Source organism: Podarcis pityusensis (assembly GCF_964106645.2).
Source record: "Podarcis pityusensis genome assembly, chromosome: 13".
In the NCBI taxonomy this organism is placed as follows: domain Eukaryota; kingdom Metazoa; phylum Chordata; class Lepidosauria; order Squamata; family Lacertidae; genus Podarcis; species Podarcis pityusensis.
In genome coordinates, this window is record NC_138038.1 from 46,579,238 (window position 1) to 46,589,072 (window position 9,835).

At 42.0% G+C, this 9,835-nt stretch overlaps 1 long non-coding RNA gene across 1 annotated transcript; it reads left to right on the plus strand.

The window, feature by feature from the left end:
• Positions 1-8,341: 8,341 nt before the first annotated feature.
• Positions 8,342-8,778, plus strand: LOC308461724. Its single transcript, XR_013978951.1, has 2 exons — positions 8,342-8,504; positions 8,615-8,778. It is a non-coding gene; the product is annotated as an uncharacterized lncRNA (long non-coding RNA).
• The last annotated feature ends 1,057 nt before the right edge of the window (positions 8,779-9,835 follow it).

Below are 9,835 nucleotides of genomic sequence, written 5' to 3' on the forward strand. Positions count from 1 at the left end.
CACCTCATGAGAAGAGAAGACTCCCTGGAAAAGACCCTGATATTGGGAAAGATGGAGGGCACAAGGAGAAGGGGATGACAGAGGATGAGATGGTTGGATGGTGTTCTTGAAGCTACCAGCATGAGTTTGATCAAACTGCGGGAGGCAGTGGAGGACAGAAGTGCCTGGCGTGCTCTGGTCCATGGGGTCACGAAGAGTCGGACACGACTAAACGACTAAGCACACACACAGGAAAATACAATTTTGAGTCATTTATTATCCTTGGTGCAGCCAAGTTCCCAATTCTTCAGCACATGCATTTACCATAGTTTTTGTGTATTTTTTTTCATCATGTGATGACTTTGGACTGTTTAAACTAACCTTGACCTATGAAAATCCCAAGATGCATATGTATTCACATTCCATTAATCTTTTACCTGTAAGATATATTGCATGAAATTTAATCTCTGTTTACACTGGTCATATTTGCAGCAATAAATCACCCACCCTTTTGGTGTGAAATCTTCCCTTCTGCACACTGAGCACAGTCATAGCAACAAAATTTCTCTCCCTCGTTCTTTTTCTTCTGAAAGCCAGGGGGGCAGGAGTCACTGCATACAGAAAGGGGAGGTACCTATCAATAAACAAGACAATCAGATAAATTCAGAACGCTTTTGATCAATAACTGCTATACAAAGAAACAACTGATCAGTCAGCATAGAAGAATGCAAAACATAGCAGATGGCATGAGTTAGCTAGTTCTTTCCTAATCATGGCAAATGCCATTTTTGCAGAATTGTATTGGTTGAAGGCAACCTAACAATTAATGAAATGACATTAACTTCTCCAGAGGTACTTAATCCAATAGGAACTGTTTTGACCAGCTTGGTGGTGACCATAAACAACTTTCTTCATACTCTCCCACAGCCCAACAAAATTTCATTATTCATAAGTGCTTCACTTCTGTACAAAATAGTTGTGAGCAACAGATACATTTTTCACTTAATAAGAGTCCTTCAATGTCAGGTCAAAGTCCCATCTAGACCAGCATCATCTTTGCATGGTAGCCACCTGGATGCCCATAGGAAGTCCACAAGCAAGACCTGAGTGCAGCAGCACTCTTCTCACTTATGATTAACAGCAGCATAGATCCAGAGACACACTGCTTCTAACACTGTTAGTAGAACATAGCCAACGTGTTTAGCAGCTTTCAAGTTACATTCTCCATGGATTTGTCTATTCCCACTTCAAACTATTTAAATGGGTAGCCATCACTACGTGCATTATAAATGCACACAACACATACGCGTACACTTACATATGCTTCAGGTTACATACGCTTCAGGTTACACACTCCACTAACCCAGAAATAGTGCTTCAGGTTAAGAACCTTGCTTCAGCATAAGTACAGAAATCGGGCTTTGGTGGCACGGTGGCAGAAGGAGGCCCCATTAGCTAAAGTGGTGCTTCAGGTTAAGAACAGTTTCAGGTTAAGAACGGACTTATGGAATGAATTAAGTACTTAACCCGAGGTACCACTGTACAGACTGATCTTGGTAGAGCTGTTCACAATCCATTTTCAGTGTTTAACTGTTAAAGCCCTAAATTACTCCCCCCCCTCCAGGTTGCTTTCTTTGCAGGCCCTTTCCCATGACCCTGTCCCAGCTAATGAAATGAAGCAGAGGAGAGGGCCTACTTGGTGGTGGCACCCCACTTCTTGATTCTCCTCTCCAAAGAGTTTTGCTTTGCCCAAACAATATTAACAGGTTAGCATCTTCTTGAATACCTTATTGTTCCCTTCCATCTGGTGCTTCAGCATTTCCCACCAAGTTTCCTTTGGACAGTTTCATGTTGTCCTTAAATTGTTCATGTGTTCATACAGATTTTAGATGGAGTTTTGCTGTTGTGATTTAATGTGTGGAATTATCGCTTGCATTCTGTATGTTAACATTTTTTGTGAACCAGCACTGGAGCTGTTTAGTATACAAATGTGATATTGGGATAGGTGATAATGGGAATGTAAGAGTCGTTGTAGGCTTCACCAAAGGAAGCATACAGCCCCAATATCATCCATTCTGCTGCATGGAACACACACAAACACACACCAATATGCCCAAGAATACACAACCTGGTTAAAATTTCTGCTCCACACAATTGATGATTCATTGATGGTGAAATCCTTCCCCTCAAAGGCACTGGGATTCACGTGTCCCACCTTTACTCGAAGAAAGGAGGTGTTTGGAAATATGACCATATTGGTTAAATCAAATCCTGCAAGCAATTCCCCTTTATTATTAAAAGTCACTGTTTCCCCAGCAACGTTGTTAAATGAAGTGCTTTGAAGAAATTGGTGGAGCTAATTGACAGGGGGAAAGGAGACATTAGTTTTATATAACTGATGTGCTGAGAAAGGTCTGCCTACATCAAATAAATAACAAAACCTTGAAGCTTAGTATGGGTGTACCACCAAGACCCTGCATAGATCTTGTCCCCATCTCTTCTAGTCTCCTGTCCTTTCAGGAGAAGCTTTGATGAAGCCATCCTCTGATGTCCAAGATGCCTTAGCAGGCTCACCAAATGTTGTTTTCATTTTTCTTCCCTCTCCACTCACATTCTATCTGCATAGCATGAAGCTACATACAGGTAAAGGCCTTCAAATAAGACTTTGGTCCAAGTTAGTACATCATAGGTGAAAAACGGCTATATATCTATTCTCAACCAATAAAGCAAAGCATTCTCATATGGCTAACATAACAGGTGATCAGGTCTTCCCACACTATTGGGTGGCTTGATGTGCAAAGCAGCCCCCAAATTACTCACTGACAGAGCGGGTGAGGCAAGTAACACTATTTCAGTGGTGAAAGACTAGAAATTTGCAGCTCACTTTTCCCATGCTCCATGTATAGGTAGAAATGTGAACCCTCCCGTGACTTTCTCAATCATTAATATGTGCATAATTTCTACAGGTATTCAAGGAGAACACATTTTGATGCTTTTTCTTTATGTATGAATGCATTCCTGGCAATGAAGCCATTCTGTGGTGACAACATTACCCGCCAAGGCTGAAGATCTTGAAATTCAGAACTTTTCCTCCCCACCATCACTCTATCTTTAACTGTAGATGAGTTCCTGGAATGCAAAGCATGTGCCACAGCATAGACAGCATTGTAGACACTGTAACTGTGACCTGTCATGTCCATTTCAAAAACAGGTCCAGGAAGACTCTCCAGCCTCTCCTCTCCAATACATGGTCTATCTACCTCCAGTGTTATGCTGGGGTTGGAAAATGTACATCTGAATGCTTGTTCCCAAAACCCTTGGAGAAAATCATCTCCTCGTGTCTGATAAGGTTTTATGTTGTGAAGATAAGCCTGGAATCCTAGATGTCCACTTGCATGTATAGCAAAAGAAATAGCCCCCTGGAATATTTGAAAATTACGACGTGTTATAAAGCCTGTTACTGAAAAATCAATCTGGGCTGTTGTAATCCAGACCTTCCCAACAGATATATTTCCTCCATATTCCAGATCTGCTATTGGTACTAATGTGCTCAGCCACAGAAGGGTCATGCTTTCACCATAGATAATAATTGCTCTAGCTTTTCTATCCATGAAAGAATGATAAATGTTTGATGCCATATCGCTCAGAATATCAAGGGAAATGAATCGTCCTTGTTTCTGGAGCCTTTCTGTGAAAGCTGAACATATCCCGTGCTGAGAAAGCAGTGGCTCCAGGTTCTGCAAGAAATGGTCTCCACTGTCATCAGCAGCAGCTAGGAGCCCAACCCAGGTCCATCCAAAATGTTGAAGCAACTGGATAATCCCACTGTACTGATGGGTTTCGCTTGGGACCATGCGGTAAAAGGAAGGGAAATTCTTTGTGCTACTTTCCTCTGGGGCAAATGAGCCGAATGTGAGCTGAAAGAAAATGTACAGATAGTTTAGAGATGGGTTGCAATTTGTGGTGGGCAAAAACCCCTCACTTACCTTTCCAGAATCTTTGCATAGAAATGAAAGTGGTGCCAGAGCTGTCCTGGGTACTTTATAGAAGCTTTTATAACTCAGGGATTTAATTACATGCAAAAGAAGGGGTCCTACTCTTGCAAAAGTTGGGTCTTGCTTTTTCAATATCCAATAAGGCTTTGTTTTTCTGCAAGTCGTTTTCAGCCTCTTCCTGAACCACAAAGGCAGTAACAGGATGACAAGAGAAGAGCATATCTTCTCCATGAACAGATGTTACCTGTGGAATCTTGTAGAGAGTTAAGATGTCTGCCATGTGGAAAGAAATATCAGAGCTCATTCCCCCAATGACAGCTATGAGTTTTTTCTGAGTGCCACATTTGTAGTTGGGGATAAATCTATGTGAATTGAAGAGCTGGTCCAGAGTGGTGCGGTAGGTCATCCTTGCATCATAGTAGCTGTCACAGATGTGGAACCCAAGTGTGACATTGGGCAAGATTTTTGGGTTCTTGTTGACCTCGTTTACAGCAAATGCCAAGGCCAAGGCATGCTGGTAAGACTTTGTCACTACACTGCAATGAGAGTTACATTTTCTTTCAGTGGAGAATTCTAAAGCAAAAGAAATTGTTTTGTCACAATACATTTCTGTTCAGGCTTTCTGTAAAGCAATCTAATTCAGCCATCAAGTTCCCGCCACCATTTGGGGGGGGGGGGGGAATTTGCAGAACAAACTCAACAATGCTTGAGAACTATAGAAAAAGAGGGTTGGTTATGGGGAAGATGGAAGAAATGTGGGTGGGGGAGAGGGGATAAAATAAATTAAAATGATGGATCACATTGACATGGATAATGAATGACAATTTGTCCTCCAACACCACAATGCCCCATTTGGGACTGAAGGACGAAATTTAAGAAATGTAAATAACTGAATAGAGATGTCTGATGTTGACATATTGCTTATAGGCGTCTTCCGCGGATTCTATTTCTTACAATTTCTAAGCTGTCTTACCTGATATGGGATGGAAGGTATCTTACCTTGGAAGATCGAAGCCCAAATCATTAGAAGGATGTTGTTCAAAGGACACTTCAGGGAAAAAGAAGATGATCTGAGAAGAGATGGCGCCAATGAGGAGGTCCCCAGGCTCATACCATTCATGGGGAACAGGAAGGGGGTCATTTGTTGGACATTTCAGGGTATCTACTTTGCACACCATGTGGGGCAGCAGAAGCAGAAACACGACTAACACCACCATCTGACAGCAATTTTCTCTAGATGAAGATGCTGCTGTGTCTATCTGCAGCCTTATTCCTGACACTACCCTAATCAAACAATGCACATCAGGATATAGCTGACTCTGCCAATATGCCTGGTGAAGAGAAGAATATCACCGTTAAACTTAATACCTATACGCTTGCAAAACAAAACAAATCAGATGGTACATGTGATAACAGGGCTGTGGAATGAAACTGATGGGATCCTGGTTTCCTCTTGCCCTCAATCCCACCTCTCAATGACAAAACTGGTGGGATTTATTGAGCTACTTCTAGGTTGTTTTTCCTACTCCCTTCCAGAAAGTTCGTGGAGATTTGCCAAGGAAAATGAATGGCAGTGAGCCAGATAATTACAGAGGAGGTAATTACCCCTGGCGAGGAGTTTGGTTTCTAAGGGATGACATGTGTTTTGCTCTCCCCCCCCCCGCAACTTGTTTTTTTAGTGCAACAGTAACTGGGATGGAGGTTCAGGTGACCACAGCAAAAAAAACACAACCCAAAAAAACACCAGTAGGACAGCTAAGCCCAACCCAAAGGAGAAGACAGAAAGAAGGATGGAATATTTGGCCTAGAACTGATACAGTTTTGAACTCCTTTCTATGGCAGGAAATGTCAAGTGTCTCTTCCCATGGTTCCTCAAAATATCTTGACTGATTTGGGTGTTATTTGCTTGTAGATATAGTATATATGAGAGTCACTCTTTTTTTCTTCATATATCTGCTACCTACAATACTGACATGGTCTTTCCACTTAGAAATATTTCAATTATATACCTCTGTGAAGCATTTTCAGAACTGCATTTTACACAGACACACAAAATATACAACAGAAGATGGACCCTGAGATTTTCCTACAGGACAGAATTGAGGGAACATAGAAAGCTGTCTTATTCTGAGTGTTCCATCTAGTTCTTATACTGAGTGCTCCATCTAGTTGTCTACTCTGTTTGGGAAATTTAATTTCCCAGGGTGCCAGACAATCCCACTTTCCTGCATTTTTCTCCTCCGAGAAAGAATGATTGACTCACTCACCTTGAAAGGACCACTCATCCTGGTGGTCTTTCGATAGATTAGATTTTTTTGGTCCTCTTTGTGTGGGGGTGGGGGGGATTCTTTGTTCCTTTCTTAATCTCCCCCCCCCCAATATATTTTTTGAGTGGTGGCATGTGGTTTATCATTTGTTAAATAATTGTGTTATACTTTTCTTATGCCTACCATTTTCATTTGTCACTTTTTGTTCTGAAAATTCATTTTTTATATTACAGTACTCTCGTTTTACTCAACATCTCCATCCTGGCTTGTCCCCACCCTCCTTCACCAGTCCCTGTCTGCTTGCCCCAATTTTTTACCTGGCAGGCAGGATGGCAGCCTGCCTGTGCCTGAACTATCAGATATGTCACAGTGGGAATGCTCCTCTCATGAAATATTTGTGGTACTTGGAGACAGTTGTACCCCTTTTGCCAGTTCACGTGACTGGGCTGAGCAGAGTTATTTAAGTCCCCTGTGTCCAGTCACATCCTTGCCATGTCACTTTTGGGGGACTTACACTGGTCGCAGCTCAGCCAGCATCTTCTGAGACAAGATGATCAAATTAAATCAGAATATCTTCAGCTGAACTGGAGTTGAGGAATTAACATCTCTGAAGATTCATCACATCCTACCTTGCTAACCCTAGTAGCCTTTGTCACAGGATTGTCCCCTAAGTAGCTATTTTAACGGAAGACAAAGATTAATATAATTTGTACTCACTTCAACACAAGAATAACTCTCTGCAAGGTTGTGGGTCCTCCCCTTTGTGTTTTTGTGTTCAGGCAATGTCCTTTAGAAGGCGTCCCAAGGGCCCTAGGAATAATCAGACCTTCCTCTCCAAGGGAAAATTGATTCTCCATCCTCAGAGAAGCTGATGCCAAGTCAGAGTCCCCTTCTCCTCCATTGTGGGGTATGGAGATGAGGGATCCTAAACCTTTCCAGTCCCCTAACACCTTGCAAACAACAACAGCTAGTGATTGTGAACTGGGGAAGCTCAACTCATTTCCTGTCCTGTAGTTTCCATAAGACAGATGTGTGTGTGTGTGTTTTTAAAAAAGTTCAACCCCAACAGCATACGGGTCTTTTGAAGGGACAGGTGAACTCTCCATACCCCATCTTATGAGTGCAGCTTAGAATAGATAGATACATATATTGTTGTTCTTTTTATCTTTTAAAAGCCACTGTCTACTGTCCATATTTTTTTTATAAATTACTTATTGTTGATAATGATCCAATAGTAATAACCTCCCTTCTTATTCTCACTGATATATGCAAAGTCACAAGAACTTGGACTTCTTGCTTCAGGCCTTAGGATCGCACCTCTCACTTCATACATAATGCCTGGAACAGCGCATTAAGTCCCTTTAAGAGCCAGACCATCACACCACTAGGCGGTCTTTATTGCCAATGTTCACTGCACTAGTGGCTTCATTCTCGTGTATGTATGGCTTTACATCTTATTCTTTCCCTCACCCGATATGCTTTTCATGTCATAATTAGGGGCTCTTGCCTTTTCTATCTCATCTTTCCTGTTCCCATTCCAGGTGCCCTCACACAGGTTGTACTGATAGAGTCAGATCTAGTATTGAAGAAACCTGAAGGATCCCATAAACTGACCTGTGCTGTCACAGGATTTGATATTAAACACTACTATATGGACTGCGTCCAGCAAAAACCTGGAAAAAGCTTGGAATGGCCTCTCCACTACTATAGTGTTGGGAGCAGATACTACTACTCTACAATCCAAGGGGCTAAACTGAGACTGGAGGATTGATAGCTGGTATAAGGACCCCCCAAATGTCTGTTCTAGGGGACATGGCAAGACCAGGACAAGATGGGAAGGCGGGAACTAGTCTCAATCTTTATTCCTTTTGAACCAGTCTGATACATATATTCTTTTTTTTCATTATTTAACAAAATCTACTGTTCCTTTTAAAAAAATCATTTTTGTAAATTACCTATGTTACCCATCGAGTCTGATACCTTTGTGGATAAGCATTGTATGTAATCTGTGGCATAGATGCTTTAAATGCACACTTGATGAAAAGACGAGAGATATGGTTCCATATTATATTGGCTCCTCCCCTCTTAAATTCACTGATTTATGCAAAGATGCAAAAAGGAGTGTCCTTCTTAGGCCTTCAAAGGCTCATGCCTCACACCGACTTCCTGCAACGGAACATTAAGTCTCTTTCTGATCCAGACTATCCCACCATTATGCTGTCTTTACTGCCAGTGCTCATTTCCCTGGCTGCTTCTTTCCCATGTATGTTGATGTCTTTTTCCTTCCTTATTTCATTCATTGAGAGTTTCATGTGACAATTGTGGGCAGTTGCTTTTCCTATTTCAGCTCTTTTTCCTGTGTTCCTATTCCAGGCATCCGTACACAAATTATTCTGACCCAGTCGGATCCAGTACTGAAGAAACCTGGAGAATCTCACAAACTGACCTGTGCTGTCACTGGGTTTGATGTTAACAGCTACGCTATGGGCTGGGTCCGACAAAAACCTGGAAAAGGATTGGAATGGCTTGTTCGCTACTATAGAGGTTGGAGCAGTCAATATTATTCCCCTGCAATTCAAGGGCGATTCACAGCCTCAACAGACAGCTCCAACTTCTATCTGCAAATGAACAACCTGAAAGCAGAAGACACTGCTGTCTATTACTGTGCGAGAGACACAGTGAGTGAGATCCCACTAGACCTCAGACAAAAACCCTTCACTGCATTTCATTTTATGACAAATAACCAGAGGGGGCAGCAAAGGGCAACAAACCAGAAAGCCACAAACCAGAAATGACTGATGGTCCACCGATTTCATTTTTTGACCATGCCCCAGTCTGTAATGAGTTGCTCTAATTTTGTCTGCTGCAAAAGAACAGCTCTGAGACCGTGCCCTCCCCTCATTTTCCCCACCTGTGCCTTTTTCTGAGAGAGCTTGTCAGCTTCCTTCCAAGACAAAAGATATTTTCCTTTAACAATGTCCAGAAAGGCAGTTTTTCTAGTGTAGTTTTTTTCTCATGATCCTTTGTGCTGTTTGAAACTGAACCCACCCATTAGGCTGCAGTTGTGGATGTTCTGTGAAGGCCTTCTGATGCAGATTTGTAGGCCTTCGTAGATTGATTAACGGGAGGTGTAGGACATAACCTAACCCCTACAGATACTAACCAATGAAGATGTCCAATCTACACTATGTTGAAATGGTCCTTTAGTGTGGCAGCTCCTGCTTTTTGCAACTCCTCACCATTATATATCAGACAGGCACTTCCTTTGTTGTCTTGGCAGCAACTGCTAAAGACATTCCTCCATCAAACATTTTAAAATGAGATATTTATCCCAACTGGAAACATTATAGGACACAAATTGATAGGAGATGTATATAAGTGCTTTCTCAGCTAGCAGTCCTGGAGCAGAATACACTTTGATGAATGGGATCAGAATGCAGTGCCTCACCCAAATCCACAGCTGGAGAAGTGTTATCCTACCTGAGCTGTCTGGATGCAACATGAATCAAGATGGCTGAACAGAGGCTGGAGGATCTACAGTTTGTATAAGGACTCCCCAAATTTCGTTATATGGGACATGGCAAGGTCAGGACA